Below are 21,398 nucleotides of genomic sequence, written 5' to 3'. Positions count from 1 at the left end.
CTACTAAGTGTCGTTTGTTCAATTATTTTTAACCAGCTTAGGAGCACTTCTTTCCAAAAAGAATTTTCTAATTTTTTACATAGAAGGTACGAATAATCAGGACCATTTCTCCATATTTCAGAGATACTAATTTTCAAAATTGATTCTAAAAGCTTTACCCATTTTGTATCAGTTTTAATTAGTCTTCTCATCCAAGTAGCTTTGAGTGCTGTGATAAAATTTCCATAATCAACCATTTTAGACCCCCATGATTATAGTCTTGTATAATTGTACTTTTCTTTACTTTATGAACTTTACATCCCCATAGGAAATGAAAAATATCATGTTCAAAAGTTTTTAGGTATTCAGTTTTTGGGTTGGGTAATGCTAGTATCAAATGATTTAGCTTTGGTATTATTAGTGTCTTGATTATCGTAATTCGACCAATTGGTGTTAACTTTCTTAACTTCCACTGATTTATCAATCTTCTAATTTCAGACAATTTTGGTAAATAATTTAATTCTTCCATTTCATCTAATTTAACTGAAAATTTGATACCTAGAAGCTCAAAATTTAAATTGTTCCAACTAAGTTTCCATCGTGAATGATGAAATACATCCTTTGAAAATTTTTTGCTACCAATCCAAACCATTTTTGTTTTTGTAAAATTTATTTTTAAGCCTGATACTGGTGCGAAAAAGTCTAAAACCCTAAGAATGCCATCATATGATTGTGGTGTACCATCCATTATAATTGATGTGTCGTCTGCATATTGAGATATTTTGTATTCTTCCCCATCAATATTTATACCTTTGATGTCTTTTTCATTTCTTATTAATATTCCTAAAATCTCAGCGCAGAGAAGAAAGAGATATGGAGATATTGGGTCACCTTGTCTACAGCCCCTTTCTGGATAAAAGTATTCTGAAATTATACCATTTTGAATCACACATGCCTTAATTCCGTTATAGAATGTTTTTATCCAATTTTTGAAGGAGGGTCCAAAATTAAACAAGAGGCCCATGGGCCACATCGCTCACCTGAGGAACAATAGGTATGATAAAATCAGCTCAATAGAGTCATAATACAAACTATCTGGACAATATACAATAATTCATGTAAATCCTGTATAAATTAAATCCATTTTCCCCTGGATATTCTTATGTTTATAATCATTAGTCCCTTTTCTAACAGGATGATTTTATAGTCATATCATGTGTTGAGTATTGCAGTTCTCAAAAAGATCCCTAACAATAGTTTATATATGGGATATAAACGTACAGTAAACTCTCAACCTTCTCGTGAGGCCAAAGAATTGTCCTGGGGCCAAAGTCTTAACATTTATAAAGAATCATCTGGCTGATTAGTTTCTGAGAAGATTTTTAAAGATTTACCCTATAAATTCCTTTGTTAAACTTTGACCCCCCCCCCCCCCATTGTGGCCCCACCCTACCCCTGGGGATCATTATTTTGAATCTACACTACCTGAGGATGCTTTCACACAAGTTCCAGCTTTCCTGGCTGATTAGTTTCTGAGAAGAAGATTTTTAAAGATGACTCTGTTTATTCCTATGTAAAACATCGACCTCCCATTGTGGCCCAAACCTACCCCCAGGGGTCATGCTTTTCACAAATTTGAATCTACACTAACTGAGGATGCTTCCACACAAGTTTTAGCTTTCCTGGCTAATTAGTTTCTGAGAAGAAGATTTTTAAAGATTTACTGTATATAATCATATGTTTAACTTCAATCCCCCATTGTGGCCCCAACCTACCCCAAGGGGTCATGATTTTCACAACTTTGAATCTTCACTACCTGAGGATGCTTCCACACAAGTTCCAGCTTTGCCTTCGAATTAGTTACTGAGAAGAAGATTTTTAAAGATTTACTGTATATATTCCTATGTTAAACTTCGATCCCCCATTGTGGCCCAACCCTACCCCCGGGGGTCATTATTTTTACAACTTTGAATTTACACTACCTGAGGATGTATCCACACAAGTGTCAGCTTTCCTGGCTGATTAGTTTCTGAGAAAAAGATTTTTAAAGATTAACTGTGTATATTCCTATGTAAAACGTCGATCTCCCATTGTGGCCCAAACCTACCCCCGGGGGTCATGATTTTCACAAATTTGAATCTTCACTACATAAGGATGCATCCACACAAGTGTCAGCTTTCCTGGCCAATTAGTTTCTGAGAAGAAGATTTTTAAAGATTTACTTTTATATTCATATGTTAAACTTCGACCCTCCATTGTGGCCCCACCCTATCCCCAGGGGTCATGATTTTCACATCTTTGAATCTACACTACCTGAGGATGCTTCCACACAAGTTTCAGCTTTCCTGGTCGATTAGTTTCTGAGAAGAGGATTTCTAAAGATTTACTCTATATATTCATTTGTTAAACTTCGACCCCCCATTGTGGCCCCATTCTCAGGTGAGCTAAAAAGGTTAAGATTACAATTCAATAAGTTGGTTTCTGGAAGAACAGATTTTGAAAATTTTCGTAATAAATATTGACAATTTTTTTACTTTTTAAAGCGCTAAGCATAGCTCAGCCCTTTATTGTCGTTAGACTTCAACTTCCGGTGCATCGAATAACCGCCCCCTCTAAGCAAAAGTATACATCATTTAAACTGGTTAGGGAACCAGTTTCAGGGGTTTATGCACATAACTGCACGGGCTATTGTGAATCTAATTTACGGGTTATTGTGAAATTAATGTACGGGGCTTACATACATCATTGCAGGGACTGTCATGCAGTGATGAGGAAATATAGTGCGTATACAGAAGCTGAAATGCTATATACATATATCTGTTATATACATACAGAAGCTGGGTTAGCGCTTTTCAGTACTATCAGTACTTTGATTTAATCTTTAGCTTTTAAGATCTGTGTACAAACATAGAATTGTTAGCAAATCTCTGTATCTTGCTTATAATTCGAAACAAACACTCAAATATGGTTAGTAAATAGAAATTGTTAACAATTAAACACAAGAAACATGCACTACATGTATAACAAATAAAGAACACAATTTATTTTTTCGAAATGAATCATATATATACATGTATATACCTACATATTTCCGTAAGCGATATCAAACTCTATTTAAACTGAATAAACTAGAGAAAATGCCGAGCATCTCAACAAAAACCTATTGCATTAATCTACCATTACGCAAAAAATAATGCCGAATTACCGATAGAATGAATTGTATTTCAGTACTCCTACATCAGATTTTGCTTAATTTGCGCAGGTAAACAGTTAACGTAACTGTTTGATTTACCGAAGTCTCTGTTTGATTTGATACGTAAAAATCACGAAATACAGACGACAGTTTCCAGGTTACAAAGCATAAATAATGAAAACGAAACGAAAATCAGAACAAGCTAACATCAACGTCATGTGTGAAAACTGTCAACGCATTGAAATATTTAGCCTCAATTTACTTCACAAAATCGGCACCAATATATTTTTCATGTTTCAAAAATTTCCCTTCATACGCGAACTGTTGCACAACAAGCAAATTCATCATAGTCAGATCGACCCTTTTTCGTATAATGTCATGGCTGCTTTAAACAAAGAACCTCGTTTTAGAAGTATGGAATACGAGTCTTGGTAAAATGGGTATGCAAACCCGGGCCGTGGCAAAATGAAAGCCGGGGCAGATCGGCAATCGTCAATTCCAAATACGCATTATTTTGCAGCAATATTTACAGAAAATACAAATATACTGGTCCATCAAATATCCCGAAATTTTAATGAGATTGGCAGATTAATAACTGCTTATCTTTTGTTTTGCCCAGGCCAAGTCTTGTCTACCCATTTTACCGGATGCCGAATCCGAGGCTATTAAACTGATTGAAACACGCCTTTCCTTTATTATTATTTTCGTAATAACTCAGATTTGAAACAGAATTAGACCTTAATTTTTGCAATTTATATTTTCCTTCCCATAAGGATAATTTATGCTAAACTACGTTGAATTGGAATCAGTAGTTCTTGAGAAGAAGATTTTTAAAAATGTACCCCCCTTTTTCTACAGTTTCAAGGTTTTCTCCGCTTTGAATACAGATCGGACTTTTATTTCTGCAATTTATATTCGCCCTCCCATAAGGATGCTTTGTGCCAAATTTGGTTGAAATTGGATAAGCGGTTTTAGAGAAGAAGTTCAAAATGTAAAAAGTTTACAGACGGACAGACAGACGGATGGACAGACGGACGGACGGACGGACGGACGGACAGACGGACGACGGACAAAAAGTGATCAGAATAGCTCACTTGAGCTTTCAGCTCAGGTGAGCTAAAAAGTCTAGTGTTTTTGAGATAAAACTACATGAGATGGTGTTAAAAGCCTTTTCGAAATCAATTAACATTAAAAGGCCGATAATGTTGTAATGCTCTGTATAATACATAAGGTCATATATAAGTCTTATATTTTCCCCAATAAATCTTCCCTTCAAAAATCCAGTCTGATCATTATTTATCAATTTATCTAGAATAGTTTTCATGCGTTCAGCTAAGCTTCCTGAAGCTAGCTTGTAAATAACATTTAGTAAAGTAATGGGACGCCAATTTTTCAGAAATTGTTTAGGTTTTCCAGATTTGGGAATGCATGTAATAACACCTAGTTTATTTATTTCTGAAAAGTTTCCTATTTGAAAAGAGTGGTTTATTGCTCTTGTGATAAATATTCCTAAGTCTCTCCAGAAGAATTTAAAGAACTCACTTGTAAAACCATCAGGGCCAGGACTTTTTTCATTTTTCATTTTCTTAAGGAAATTCAGAATTTCTGTATCAGTTAAAGGACCTTCAAGGGTATTTGACTCTTCTCTATTAAGTTTAGGACACTTAATTTTATTTAACTTTTCATGGAAACTTTCTTCATTTATAATTTCTCTTTTCTTATACAAGTGTTCATAAAAAGATTTAGTTTCTTTTAATATTTTCATTTGATCGAAAATAACCGACCCATCATCTTTTTCAATATTTGGTATTTGTTTACTATGTAGTTCCTAGTCTCTAGGTTAATGAAATATTTGGACGGCTTTTCTCCCTCGTCAATCCATTTAGACTTTGACCTGATACATTTACCTTTTAATTTATTTTTTCTTATGTTGAGAAGCTCATCTTGTTTGTTCGATAATAAATCTAAGGAGTTTTCCGTGAAGTTCTGCTCAAGACATGTAATCTCATTTTCTAATTCCTTTTCTCTTTCATTTGATTTTTTTTTCTTAAAAGCAGAGTATGAAATGGATTTACCCCTTATTTCAGTAAGAAGAATATCTATAAAAAGTTGATCTTCAATTATAAATTGGATATCTTCATTTCTTATATTATCTAAATTATCTATATTGTATATAGGACAAACATATTGTCTTTTTACTTCCCTAATTATTTTTTTTATAGATTTAATATATATTGTATCAACTAATAGGGAATTGTTGAATTTCCAAAAGCCTTTCCCATTCATAAATTCATTTACTTTAAATTCAAGAATTACTGGGGAATGATCTGAACGATAGCTATTTTCAAATTTAACATGCGGTACTCTATTTGTTAGAGTTTCAGATATAAGGAAAAAATCTAATCTGGCTTGTTTTATAGGACTTTTCCTTCTCCATGTGTATCTTTTTAAATTTGCATTATTTTCCTGAAATATGTCCACAAGATTAAATGTCTCCATTAATTTCAAAACTTCTATTCTTGCTTTTGGGTTATTCAGATGTTTATAATTCATAGAGTCTAAGTCTTTATTCATTACTAAATTGAAATCACCTCCAATTATAATATGTTGTGCATTAAGATAAGAGTCAATTTTATTCCTTAATTCTGAGTAAAAATTTGGTGTATCTGAATTTGGGCCATATATATTTACCAGTAAAAGGTGCATATTTTCAACAGTAGTGTCTAATATAAGATAATCACCACTATCATCTTTATCTATGTTATGTACTTTACATTCAAAATTGTTATTTAAAAGAATTGCCACCCCTCTAGAATTTGTTCTGAATGAGTTAAAGAAAGATTTAGTTCCCCATTGAGATTGTATCAACATTTCATCTTTTTCACTAAAATGTGTATCTTAATTGCAAGAAATAAATATTGTGGTTTTTTATTTTAAGATTTCTGAAAACATCTTTCCTCTTATGGAAGTCATTAAGCCCTTGGCAGTTTACTGATAGTATTTTTAACTTGTTTTCTTTAAGTGCTTTGTTGTCCATTAGGATTATTTAATAATATTTTACCCCTGCAGAAGACAGTTAAAAGAGATATATAGTGTATAGAAGAGAAAAAAGTGCTATGACATAGCAAAGGTGTTGATTCGGCGCATGAATTGGTTTTGTTTATCATTTGTAAACATTGGCATGCTATACAGCTGCCGATAAACCTGTATATGTTAAAGTTATGTTCAGGTAGAGTTAAAAAAGTTTGAAAAATAATACATTTTATGGAAACGGACAGGAAGTATCAAATACATTCCCTCCTATTTAAATAAGAAAATATTTAAGGGAGACAGGCTGCATTGTATAAAATAATATCCTATGCAAACGCTAGTGCAAATTTACAATCCTGCAACCTATCAATCTAGTATTAGTGTAAAAAAAATAAAAAAGCACAGTCAATAATTAACTCGGAAAAGGAGAATGCATTTCCTACCACCTAAGGACTAGTGGCTGAATATGTAAGGTTTAATAAACAAATAGAAATGGATAAAAAAAAGGTAGAAATCATACCTCGTTAGAGCAGCTTTAGTCAAGCTACCTGCCAATAAGCTACCTGCCAATAACAATTCTTAGCGTATTTTTATCGACTATTTTTAGAGACGTCCGATCCCGATTGCATTGTATAATAACATAAAAGGGCGCCTAGCGCCCAAACTAGGAGGTGTGCCATCTAGCTGAGACCGGTTCTTTGGGGGTACAGGTGTCCCCTGACGGAATCCGGTCTCAAAAGAGACGATATAAGCACCGATTTCCGGCGCCAGGGCGCTGAGTTGACCCTTCCATACATTATTGTAGGGTCTCTATACAGGGCGCATAGCGCCCAAACTAGGAGGTGTGCCATCTAGCCGAGACCGGATCCTCGGGGGTACGGGTGTCCCCTGACGGAATCCGGTCTCAAAAGGGGCCATATTGACACCGATTTCCGGCACCAGGGTGCTCAGTTGACCCTATCATACAGGTTCCATACATTATTGTAGGGTCTCTATACAGGGCACCTTGCTGTAGGATTTTTTAAAGCCCAGAGACCAAAAAATTTCCGGACTGTAATTTTGTTTATAAAAAAGAAGAAAAAAAAAATTCAGAAGCATGGTTAGTAAATTCGGAAATACAAAAAATGAGTATGTCTATTATGAGTAAATTAATCAATTCACGGGTAGATAAAAAGTAGCTCATTAAATTCCGGAATGTTTTGAAAAATCAAAAACATGTTTCAGAAAATTAATACATGTAGATAAATACAAAAAAGTATATATATGAATAGATAAATACAATTTCAATCAGTTGAAGAATTAATTAATAAATCCAAAGCACGTAAAATATGATTACATCAGTGAACGGAATGTCGAAGAGAAAAACTCGCATGTAAGTACATGTATGTAGCAGTGCTTACGCACTTGCATTCAACGTCAACACATTTTGGCTAGGACGGATTTGTGTTTTTCCCGGCGCTCAAACCCGCATCAACGATATGGGTGAAGCGACGCATACCGATTTTGTTTCCGAACCATCTGGAGACCACAATCAGCGCGTTCTGGATTCCGTTGTCGTTCATGGCGCTAAGCAGAGTTCTCCCCGCCCCATGCTCGCCGTCATCTTCAGAACCCTCATGTACCATACCATCACTGCCTGCGAACCGGTAGGCGTACATATTGTGACTTGCGCTGGATATTGTTGGCAGCCTGAGTATTTCGATCAGCGACTCTTTGACCTGTTTGTACGAATTCACTGCCGTGGCGTGCGACTCGAACCGGTTTTGGTTGTCTTCAATGTGTTTGCCCTTGTTTACCGTTATCTTCACCTGGTCACCTGAGATGACTTCCTCGGCTGTTGGTCTAGTTCCTGTTTTGTCCCGATAAACGTTTCCACTTTTGGTGAAAATCAGTTTGTCTCCTTTTATTTTTGTTTCTACATTTTTGGCTGAGTACTTTTTTTGGATATCGTACAGACGTTTCCTTTTTTCGCGTATTTCTTCGGGCTGTTGGACAGCCAATCGGATATGGGATTTCTTTTCTTTTAACTAAGACCCTCACTCTACTCATTACTTTGTCTTTGTGAGTTTTATATCCAAACTGGATACAGATGGGTCTTGGATATTTTCTCTTGTGCGTAGGGTCTTTTTCTCCCAGTCAAAAAAGGTTGAGAATATGGAACGAATCAACTTCTTCCACGCCTAGATCCAGTTCCTGCATAAAAGCATCCCTTACGGCGCTTGCCAGATTTTCGTTTGGTTTTTCATCGAGCCCACTTATTAAGGTCTTCCGTTTCCAACGGAAGACCTTTCTATTATTGTGCGGGAAAAAAATTAAGATTATTAAGGTCTTCCGTTTCCAACGGAAGACCTTTCTATTATTGTGCGGGTTAAGATTATTCTTATTTTTCTTTTTTTTTTTTTCTTCCTAGACGCGAACTTTGAGGCTTCATATCGTGCTCATTTCTGAACGGTTTTTGCTCAAATTTTCAGGGCTAATGGACTTTACAAAACACTATCTTCCTCAATTCATAAAAGTTAGAATTCCCTTTCCGTTAACGAGTTATTCCCCTTTTAAATTTTTTTAGGGCCTTTGGTTTCCAGACAAAGGCTCCGAGACTATGATAGCAGGGAATGGGAATCCAACGAATTTGAATAACAAAGACATTGAAGTTGTATACATCGGTTTTTGTTTTTGGATTTCGTTCCTTATTTAGGAAAAGGTAGGGGGTTAAAAAACAGGATTCGGAAGAGTGCGAAAATTTAGTCATATTTTCCTTTGTATCTTTTAAACAAAAAATAATTTGTTAAAACATGTAGAATAAAAGTTGTGCAGAATATCAAGGGCTTTCATTTGACACCAATAAAAAAGGGCTGGCTCCTTAAATTAAGGGCCGAGAGCCCCTAAAAGTTTTTGCTTAATAACTCAAAAACGGTTAGGATTTTGATATGGTTGTCGCTGGAAAAGTTGTTTGTTGGGATCTCATAAAGGTCGTAACAATATTATTTTGTAAGTGATTTGTGTAGTACGAGTGTAAAAAGCTTTACATGTTGACATGTACCTGTTTTCATTTGACAAGTTAACGAAAGTCTTTGTGCGTACAACTGGCATAAAGTTGCCACAGAAAGTATGCTGGTTTATACAAGAGGCATTAATTTATATGAATTATTTTATTGTTGGAGTACATGCTTTTTTTTAGGAGTTAAAGTCATTGTTGTTAAGTTCTTATAGTGCACAATCATTAAAAACGGCAATTGGAAAACAAAACATTCTTTTTCTTTTCTATTAAACCACAAAATATGGAATTCAAAAACTCTATGCATTACATTTCATTTATTAACTCCATGCATTTGAAATCTACCTTGAATCAGAGCTGTGTGTGTGTGTGTGTGTACCATTACGTAAGCTCTCCCTCGCCCGCGGCCGAGAAACTCGGTCACCATGCTCGCATGCTGGACTACCTAGCGGTCAGCGGTTATCTAATACACGAGAGCTGTGTCTCTCATGTACATGTACGAGTTTATTTAGCCGCGAACTCAAGAATTGGTTTCGTTTTGATTACACATAATTTTTTTATGGATTAAACGATTGGGTGTCAATTAAGAAATCGTTCAGTTAATTAATAAAAGCAATGTCATTCTCAATCTAAAGCAATAATAGACACAGATCAATTGTGGGTTTTAAGTTTGAAATAAATAACTTCTATTTGATAGAGTATGGTCATTATACTGCAAACTTTTCAAATCTTCCTGGGTTCTGAGCTGTGCCTGTCTGTGCGTTGTACATGTACCTTTACGTAATATACCCTTCGCCCACGGCCGATGAGATCAGCCACGGCTGCACTACCTAGCAGTAATTAAGCGGTTATTTAATACACAAGATTCTCACACCGCGACGCACAATTACATGCATATGAACGTGTTTGAGTTAATATAGCCGTAAAAACAGGAACTGTTTTAATTTAATGCTATAAAAGTTTGTCCATCTTGTATTTATTCAACTGAACATTTGAGTGTAAATGAATATTAATGAGCGATATTACTACAAATTGTAAACATCGTAAGACATAAATTAATGGTTAGTTTGTTTATGTAAAATATTTTAAAAACTGCTTAAATAATGTTTTTAATCAACCCCCCCCCCCCCACACACACAAATAGTAAACCATCCCTCGCACATGGCTGAGGAGAACCGGCGCGAGTGGACAAGTAATCCGCGGTCGGTTCGTGTTCTTCTACATGTACCTTATCACGCGTTCATGTTTCATATTTTGCACGGACACAACTATATTTTATTATGTTTTCAACTATTATATTTGTTTAAGATGAAAAGATAAATTCATTAAACTTGTACAGTTGATTAAGCATTGATATATAGATAGCGTACAAGGTAGTTTAAAAATCAAATTATAATCAAAGTTCCATGTAACATGTTTGCGGTAGGTGCTAGCACGATAAAAGAAATGTCCTGAATTGAGGCATTCAATGATTTAAAATAAAAATACACATGAATTTTAAACAACTTTAGATTAGATTCTATCGGTCACATATTAATCACTTCTGTATAGTTTTTCTACATGGTCGTTCGTTTCTTTGTAGGGGCGAACTCATTGCTGCCCCCCCCCCTCCCGCCCCGCTGACAGGAGCTCGCGCTGAATGTTTTTAATTGTCAAAACGATATCAAGATCTATCGAAAATCATTTTTGGTGGCTTCTTCTCATGTGTAACATTTTGTTTCACTTTCCCACCCGTTTGTTTATTCGGTCAGTCTGTGTAAATTCAATCGCCACGTGCGACCGAGAATCTTGTGGCGCTTCAACGCACACAGCTCGGAACATATATAGCCCCAGGTCATCAATTGTTATGTAATTGAGTAACAGTTGGAATGGTGCTTTTACATAAAATAATAAATAATAAAATCATCCAGAAAAAAAGTTACCGAAACTCAATAGTCAATACCAAAAATAAAATCCGTATGATTGCAAATTGAAATCGGTTTTTCAGTATTCGGCGGGATTTGATTTTTCTGCTAACATTAGTATTTTTAATAGTTTCAGAGATTACGATGTAAAAACACAAACAGTAAATACACCTGATATTATTTACATTGATAATGTTGAAAAATATTTAAAATTAAATTAGTCACATTCGTAAGATAAAAATGTTCTACGAACAACCGATTATTTTTTTCCATTGTCGTATCATTCGCGCATAAATAAGCATGTTCTGTACATGTACCTCAGAAAAAATTGAAATGATTACACAAAAAGAAAGTTGTAATTAGTACTTCGGATTTTTTTTTCTGAAAGTAATTTCACATTGTATTGAAAAGAACAAGAAATAAAAATGATTTAAATTTTTGACTCAATATTCGAATATATTACCGGCGCTTCGTACATGTGTAACGGCGTACAGTGTATAGATTATTATAATCTGTTCGAATTAAATACCATGCGTAAAGATTCCCATAATAATTACTAGTAATTGCATGACTGTGTACATTGTAGGCAAATCCCTGTGTGTTAATTACTTCTAAGACTCTTTGTTTTCCGTTAACAGTGTTTTAAATAATTTTCAGATAAATAATAAATTTTATGTCATTTAAATTGTATGCTTCATCAAATACTGATTCCGATTACCTTGAAGTCATTAATTTTCGATTGGCTATTGACAAAAAAAAAGAGACGCTTGACCATCCAATGAAAACAAATACACAGAGTTTGATTGACAGGTTCAGTCAAGTGCAGGAGACACCCGATGTCCGAGGTTATGTGTGCTGCTTGTACAAAGGCAAATGGTCTCAGTAAGAGTTATCGATGTAAATAAATAAAAAAATATATATGCTTATCAAAACATGATCGTTTAAGTTACAGCGAAGTACATTGAAGCGTTTAATAGGGGTTTACTCCAGAAAAGTTTCTACCTAATGTTTTGACTGACCTTTGTCCAATCAGATCGTAGCTGGGCGGAGTTAAGACATTGCCGCTCGTGACTTGAATGAGAGAAAGAAGAGAGAGAGAGAGAGAGAGAGAGAGTTGAGTAAATTATAAGTGGTGCGTGCCGATAAAGGAATAATCATTAGTTATAAACTTGCAAACAAATTATTTAAGGTCTGTATAGAAAAATTACATGTATATCCTATATTGTATAACTTTAAAGCGTTTTAAAGAACGATTGTGAAAATTTCTTTGGCCGCACGCCGTCGACAACATGCACATGGATAAGAATGACGTAGCTTATATCCAACTAAATTTCCTAGCATGGAGTCCGAGAATACGGACATTAAATATTTTGAAATGCGAACGAATGATCACTTATGAACATGATGAATTTAGATGTAGTGTAAAGGAAAGGCAACGAAGGCGGATGCTTAGTGGAAAAGTAAAACGTCTAAGGTAAAGAATGTTTCACACTGAGTAACCATGAAGGAAGTAAATTTACAACCTATGTTTAATTCCAGGAAGATTCGGCAAACTTTGATTTGATTATTAACGGTAACACTTGTAATAAAAACAGTTTCTTAAATATTCGTACAGTCTTCGATGGTTGACATTACCTTATCCTATTACTGATCTATATATAGACATCGTTGTTCCCTGGTTAAAGGATTTCAAAACACTTCAAAGTTTCATAAATTTATAAAATATACTATACCATGTCCCGAGTTTTTTCTTCCACCACTTTTTGCTTGATATTTCAATAATAGTAAATACCTTTGTGCTCAAACTACGTTCATCCACTTATATGAAAAATGTCCAGATTATATGTGTTGAAACGCCCCCTCTACCGCTTCAGGTTTCAATACACATCCCAATATTGAAAGTCTACGGGGATTTTGCATTGCATCAGCCATTAATAAGCCCAGATGATAACGTTAAAAAATTGCGCGAGGTATCCCGAGTACTTCCGAATGGAGAAAAGATGTAAACATTTCCCATTATAAATCTCCGTAAGAAAATTGTTTTCGTTCCTGTGAAATTTTATGAGTGAAAATTGTTCAATGAAGATATCTTGGATATATTCCCTTTCATCAATTTCAGTTGTGTTTCTTTCATAGGTATGTGTATTTTTATTAAAAAATCATCAAAAATTGATGGAAGCAATAACTTGGGACATACTATAGACCGTGATTTGTCACTTTATATACTATAAGTATTGTTGATAGATAGTTCACTCATCTGCGTCATCTATAATTTACTCCATTAACCAGTTAACTCTCTCTCTCTCTCTCTCTTTCTCTCTCTCTCTCTCACATACATTTTCAACTCGCAGCAACAACGGAAGACCTACTCGTGGCTTTGCCACGAGCTCTGCTCTAGTTCTTATTTTTCTTTTTTTTTTCTTTTTCCTAGACGCGAACTTTGAGGCTTCATATCTTGCTCATTTCTAAACGGTTTTTGCTCAAATTTTCAGGGCTAATGTACGTTACAAAACACTATCTTAAGCAATTCATAAAATGTAGAATTCCCTTTCCGTTAAAGAGTTATTCCCCTTTTAAATTTTTTTAGGGCCTTTTGTTTCCAGACAAAGGCTCCGAGACTATGATAGCAGGGAATGGGAATCCAACGAATTTGAATAACAGAGACATTGTAGTTGTGCACATCTGTTTATGTTTTTAGATTACGTTTTTTATTTAGGAAAAGGTAGGGGGTCAAAAAACAGGATTCAAAAAAGTGCAAAAATTTAGACATGTTTTCCTTTATATCTTTTGAACGAAAAAAATTTTGTAAAGACATGTAGAATAAAAGTTGTGCAAAATAACAAGGGCTTTCATTTGACACCAATAAAAAGGGGCTGGCCCCTTAAATTAAGGGCCAATGGCCCCTAAAACATTTTGCTTAATAACTCAAAAACGGTTAGGATTTTGATATGGCTGTCGCTGGAAAAGTTGTTTGTTGGGATCTCATGAAGGTCGTTTCAATGTTATTTTTTAAGTGGTTTGTGTAGTATGAGTGTAAAAAGCTTTACATGTTAGCATGTACATGTTTTTATTTGACAAGTTAACGAAAGACTTTGTGCGTACAACTGGCATGAAGTTACCGCAGAAAGTATGCTGGGGTTTTTTTTTAGAATACATGCTTTTTTTTAGGAGTTTAAGTCGTTGTTAAGTTCTTATAGTGCACAATCCTTAAAAACGGGAATTGGAAAACAAAACATTCTTTTTCTTTTCTAGTGAAACACAAAATATGGAATGAAAAAATATATGCATTACCTTTTTAATATAAACATCATGCATTCAAAATCTACCTTGAATCAGAGCTGTGTGTGTACCATTACGTAAGCTCTCCCTCGCCCGCGGCCGAGAAAGTCGGTCACCGTGGTCGCGGCTGGACTACCTAGCGGTCAGTGGTTATCTAATACACGAGAGTTGCGTCTCTCATATATGAATTTATTTAGCCGCGAACTCAAGAATTGTTTTAGTTTTGATTACACAAAATCTTTTGTGGATTAAACGATTGGATGTCAAGTAAGAAATACATGTAGTTCATTTAATTAATAAAAGCAATGTCATTCTCTAAAGCAATAATAGACATAGATCAATTGTGGGTTTTTAGTTTAAAATAAAGAACTTCTATTTGATAGAGTGAGGTCATTATACTGCAAACTTTTCAAATCTTCCTTGGTTCTGAGCTGTGCGTTTCTGTGCGTTGTACCTTTACGTAATCTATCCTTCGCCCACGGCCGAGGAGATCAGCCACGGCTGCATTACCTAGCGGTAAGCGGTTATTTAATACACAAGATTCGCACACCGCAACTTACACTTGCATGCATATGAACGTGTTTGAGTTAATATAGCCGTATATACAAGAACTGTTTTAGTTTTATGTTATAAAGGTTTGTCCTACTTGTATATATTTAATTAAATATTTGAGTGTAAATGAATATTAATGAACGATATTACTCCATATCGGAAAAATCGTTAGACATAAACTAATGGTTGGTTGGTTTATGTAAACTACTTTAAAAACTGTACAATTAATGTTTTAAATCAACACCCCCACCCCACCCCCCTCAAATATTAAACCTTTAAATAATGATCATCCCTCGCACATGGCTGAGGAGATCCGGCGCGAGTGGTTAAGTGATCCGCGGTCGGTTCATGTTCTTCTACATGTACCTTATGACGCGTTTATGTTTCATATTTTGCACGGACACAACTTTATTTTATTATGTTTTCAACTATTATATTGGTTTAAGATAAAGTTATTTTACTTTTACAGTTGATGAAGCATTGATTTATACGATAGCGTACAAGGTAGTTTAAAAATCAAATCAAATTATAATCAAAGTTCCATGTGTCGCGTCGTGTTTAAGATGTTATTGATGTTATGACTTTGCGACACTATAAGTACGGGGAATAGCAACTCGCTTGGCAGTGGAGGACCCTTAGTCACTAAATCCGGTCCAAAAGGTTTGGGACTAGCGACTCTGAAATCAGATACAGGGAAGCCTTGATTAATTAACTGAACAACTTTATTGATGCAGGTCTCCGATTAGAATGCTAACAACATAATAGTCACCAGGCACAATAAAAAAATATTTCTAACTGCTTTAAGCATTACAAATGTAGGTGCCCTATCCTACCTAACGCTGGTGACTATCAGAGTGATCAAACAATATAAAAATACTCACTCTGTATAAAAAATCTAAACAATTACACATTTCTAAATAGTTGTTAAAGTAAACAAATGCTGAGGAAATTCGAACGTATAGAAGTAAATAAGGTAAACAAGTGATTTGATAAATAAAACTTTACAACGATAAACCATTGATAAAAGCATGTATAATTTTACCCGTTTCTTCCTTGAGATAAAAATCAAATAAGTATAACAAATAAAACTTACGATGTAGACGTTTCACGCGGCATTGTTTAAAGAAATAGTAAAATGAAAAACCAAAACGGAATAACCATTTCCGGTTTTATAAAGAGAATATAAAAACGCTTATGCCGCCTGGTGTCAGTTATGAAACTTGTTAAAAATAAATTTAACTAATCAACAAGATGAATAATCAAGCCAAAAACCTTTTTCAACTAACTTAACATTTAAAAGTAGAAAAATATCAAAACTGGCTTAATGAAAATAAACAAAGTCAAATAAAAACTTTAACTCTGATGAAAGCTCAAATTTCTTAAAAGTGCATTTAAACATTAAAAATAATAAGAAATACTTTATATTTCATTAAAATAAAGAAAATGAAAAATATTTGAACTTTGCATGAATGAATTTAACAAAAATGAACGTAAACCATAATTTACCTGAAATCAGATACAGGGAAGCCTTGATTAATTAACTGAACAACTTTATTGATGCAGGTCTCCGATTAGAATGGCCGAGGTAGGGCACGCTATCTCAATCGGAGACCTGGGCTTCCCTGATCTATTTCGACCAATCAAAAATTAGATTCTTTGTTCGGAACAATTTTGGTAATTAAAAAATTAACCCACGTGACCTTATCGACGGACACTGGCCATAAAGAAATAATTGAGTTAACATAGATAATCCCTTGACAAAGAAAAATCTGTTGACACCTGAGCACATCTTGTTTTTGACACCAGGTAAAAAGATAAAAAGACACCGTAATAACAATTACAAACATTGAAGCACCCATATGTAAATTTCTTAGGTCTTCGGATTAATCAATTACATAATTATACATTTTTGTGACATTGTTACTCCGCATGTTTTACAGATAATGTTTAGATAAGTAATTTGACAAAAATAAGCTATTTACTTTGAACCATCTGACTTTGTTCAAAAACTCTGTAACAATATTTGTTAGATATGCCGACATTAAAGTCTTGTATGTATTTTATATAATGGAGAAAAAAAATCAAAATTAAAATGTGCATTGCTGATAATGGTAAACCTGAGTAAAATATGAGATCAATAAAAAATATTCTACACTACATATCAAACACACTAATTGGCTAAATAATGTCTCTAATGAAATTCTACACAAAAAATAAAAAAACATTTATCTTTAATTAAGACACACATATATTGTTATTAATCATATCTGTCCTTTCCGATATATTTTATTTTATCAAATAAAACATACAACATGACTACTTTCCCCCTTGCTCCAATTACTTTCGACCTCGAAAGCTCAAATTTCTACCACTAATATGTAACTTTAACCAAAAAGAAGAAAAATTTAACTTTTAGCTATTTACATAAAAAGAAATGGAAAAAAAACAAAAAAATTTACTTTTCTACAAGTTAACTACTGGTATGTACCACCTCTCAGTATGCTGGGAGGGGCGAAAAAAAAAATCGTACTAAACATGTACTGTTCCCTCTTGAACACAAAATATATACATGTACACAAATACCACAATGTGAGATGATTCACATTGAAACCATACAAATGTCTTTGTCAATGAACACATTTGAGAGAAAAAAAGGAAACAAAATGTTAGAAGTTAGGAGAGGTTGAGATGGGAAAAAAAATTGTTGCTGTTTAGTTTATTAATTCATAGAGAGTGGAAAAAAAATGTTAGTACATGTAACCATAAGAGCCAATTGGCAAAGTTTTGTGATTCTGTATGGTTTGAAACAAAAAAAATTATATCCAAAAAGAATAATGAGAATTTAAACTGAATTTAATCTTTTTTTTTTTTGTTGTGGTCATTAAAAGAAGTTGCCCTAAATATTTACTGTGTATCTTGCAAGTGGAATGCATATCTGTTGTGAATGATTATGACATAAGCTCTGAAAGGTTGTTGAAGAATTTTGCTTACTTTGTAATGTAACCAAGGGTTGACAGAGAATTTGTGAGGAATTTTGATTGTTGTTTGAGTTTGTTTGTCAGTGACAGAATAGTCATGTTGTATGTTTTATTTGATAAAATAAAATATATCGGAAAGGACACATGTTACATGTTTGCGGTAGGTGCTAGCACGATAAAGGAATGCCCTGAATTGAGGCATTCGATGATTATTTTAGAAAATATTCACATGAGTTTAAACAACTTTAGATTAGATTCTATCGGTCACATATTAATCACTTCTGTAGTTTCATTGTGGAAGCGAACTCATTGCTGCCCCCCCCCCCCCCCCCCACTCCTCCCGCCCCGCTGACAGGTGCTCGCGCTGGATTTTTTTTTAATTGGAGAAAAGATATCAAGATCTGTCGAAAAACATTTTTGGTGGTTTCTTCTTATGTGTAACATTTTGTTTCACTTTCCCACCCCTTTGTTTATTCGGCCAGTCTGTGTTAATTCAATTGCCGCATGCGATCGAGAATCTTGTGCCGCTTCAGCGCACACAGCTCAGAACATTTATAGCCCCAGGTCATCATGAGTAACAGTTGGAAGGGTGATTTTACTACATAAAATAATAAAATCATAATATAATCTATTTTAATTGAGTACCATGCGTATAGATTCCCATAATAATTAATTTTTTTATTTCCTTTCAATGTTTACATTTAATTTTGTTCAAATAATTAATAAATTTTCTATCATTTAAATTGTGTGCTTTATCAAATTCTGATTCCGATTACCTTGAATTCATTAATTTTCCATTGGCTTTTGACAAAAGAGAGACGCCTGACCATCCAATGAAAACAAATACACAGAGTTTGATTGACAGGTTCAGCCAGGTGCAGGTCTCGCCCGATGTCCGAGGTTATGTGTGCTGCTTGTACACAGCCGAATGGTCTCAGTAAGAGTTATCGATGTAAATAGATAATAAAAATACATGCTTATCAAAACATGATCGTGCAAGTTAAAGTTGATTTAGGTTTGTTCCAATAGAAATCATGTTTCGCTAACTGTATTTAATATTTTTTTATGTATAGCGAATTTTAATATTGTTTCAGTACTGAAACATCGCATGAAAACGTTAAATATACATGTACTCTGTAACTAGTCGTCTTTTAATACATATACCTTTCTTTTGTTTGTTAAAAATTCGTTCAATTTTGTTAAAGTAATGTAAAACACGCGCGCCATTTTGAAACAATTAACATGTCAGAGAGTTCCGAATGAAATCTGATGAACGTTTCAAACGGTTCTCGCACGCTTTGCTCGAAACGATTTACACGCTTTGCCCGAAACGCTAAACGGTTTACATGAAACTCTAAAAGGTTTACACGAAACGTTTCTCGCACGTTGGCCGCACGCTTTTTTGGTGTAGTAGTACGTTTTAGGGTCTGTAAATTTTGTCAGCACGCAATTCTAAACTTGCACATAGTCTTCTAAAATTTAGAAATATTTTAATATAGAAGTTATCTTTGAGAAAAGTTTACGTGTTTTGTAGGCGAGTTCAGTTTAAAAAAGAAATACAATTCCTGACATGAATCATGAGTACATACTGTTTAATGTTTATAACAATGCTTGCTACCCTTTGAAAATTTAACTCGCCATTAAACATGATCTCATTTTTTAAACAATGTTTGAAACGATTACATAAACTCTGCTCGACAAATAGTTTTCCTAAAATATTTTCTTCCTTTCTTTTTTCAAAACACGTTTTATATACAGACTTTCAATATCAACACATTTTTATAACAAAAGCAGAACTGAAAGTATAGTCATTATAATCGTAACATATATTTTCAACTCGCAGCAACAACGGAAGACCTACTCGGGGCTTTGCCACGAGCTCTGCTCTAGTTATCACATTATTTTCCATTGAACGAGATTTTAATTCAAGAATTTGTTTCTCTTGTACATTAACCCTAAATTCTAGTTTAATGACATAGTCTTTGAGGCGGCTAATCTCTCTGGACATAATTTCTTGTGAATTATTTATTTCAGTTACAGAATAAACAGTATCATTAGCTTGTTCTTGAACTAGCTCTAGACGCTCTTGAATGCCATCTCGACCCTGGACTTCTTTTGCGAGTTCGTCCATTAGTAGTGCGGTTTTTTGTGCTTAAACGATTGCTTTTTTTAGCTTATTTATAATATACTTATATATCATGAATTTATTATCATACTCTTTACTATGAGAATATATAAGGTAATATGAGTGCATTATAGTTTAAGCCTTACCAAAATTTAAAATGTATGTCCCTAAGGTCAGAGGGTCTGGTCTTTGACATATAAACAACGTAATTTCCAACCAAAATAAAATCGTTTAATCATTTATAAATTTGTATAATTTATGAAATGTTAGTAAAACCGAAATGAAAACCCATTGAAAGCATTCCTACACTATAGCTTAGAACCAGTGAACATTAAGAGGACTCAATAATCGTGGCCATTTTTAGACTACTTGAATCTTATTCTTAAAGAAGAGGAGTTCTGTGTAAATACATGTATATAGAAAGATAATGAATTTTAAAGAATTTTTTTTTTCTTTACTAAATGTTGGTATATGGCCAATTATGTTTAATGTTTAAAGTTAAATGCAGATCTGATGGTTACTTTTTGGACCTCCCACCCTCCTTAAAGAGATATGTTCATGATTTCCATGATTTGTCAAATTTTATCTTTATATATTTATGTTTACAATGTTTAAGTTATATATTTCAAATGATCAATCCAAATTTTATCGTCAGTCATAATGTTACATGTTAATGTAAGTGCACATATATAAATTGTGGATTCTTTCAGTAATGTTCGAAACACTAAATGATATGAAAATTTTGGAGATATATGAGACATATATATGTATAATATATGTGTATAAGTAATTAAGGATTTAGTAATAAATTAACTTAAACAACACCGTTTAAACTTGTGATTGTTAAAAGGACAATTTGTATTGCAGTTTTGTTTTGTATTTCTGAGAACTAAACAATAACATTTTCTAGCTGAAGTATTAGATTTCTACATCTCACTTATGAACAAAAATATAAATTTTTCAAAACTAATTTAATTGTACTTTTTTAATTAATTAAGAAAAAAAGGTTTTTATATATGTAAGTGCAATATAATCTAGAATTTTGTCGATTATATTCTATTAGACCATTCAAATTGCAAAAAGATAATATGTATATTCCTCAAGCATTCCTGAAAATACATCTGAATAATTTGAAATGTAGACAATTTTTTCAAACAAAGACTGACTAACGTTACTTGTTAATGAAGATAACTTAAAACATTCTGCAGAAAAAAACAAGCTAATATCAAATTGACCGAGTTCTACCTATGCTTGATTATACCGCTTAAATCAAGAGTTATTGCTCTTGAATTATGGACTATAGAAGCTCTTGTTCATTTTGTTTAATCTTTCAATGGAAAAAAAACAACACATAAGTTTCCGA

The 21,398-nt window shown here is 33.7% G+C and overlaps 1 protein-coding gene across 2 annotated transcripts in view; it reads right to left on the bottom strand.

Moving 5' to 3' along the window:
* Window positions 1–6,824, bottom strand: part of LOC105332256 (uncharacterized protein KIAA1958) — a 23,775-nt gene extending 16,951 nt beyond the window's left edge. For both annotated transcript variants that reach the window (XM_066073623.1, XM_066073622.1), the window contains exon 1: window positions 6,723–6,824. The gene's annotated coding sequence lies outside the window, so the exon portion shown is untranslated. The remainder of the gene's footprint in view (window positions 1–6,722) is intronic.
* Window positions 6,825–21,398: the final 14,574 nt, after the last annotated feature.

Source organism: Magallana gigas, chromosome 10 (assembly GCF_963853765.1).
Source record: "Magallana gigas chromosome 10, xbMagGiga1.1, whole genome shotgun sequence".
NCBI lineage: Eukaryota > Metazoa > Mollusca > Bivalvia > Ostreida > Ostreidae > Magallana > Magallana gigas.
This window is presented reverse-complemented; position numbering and strand designations above follow the sequence as displayed.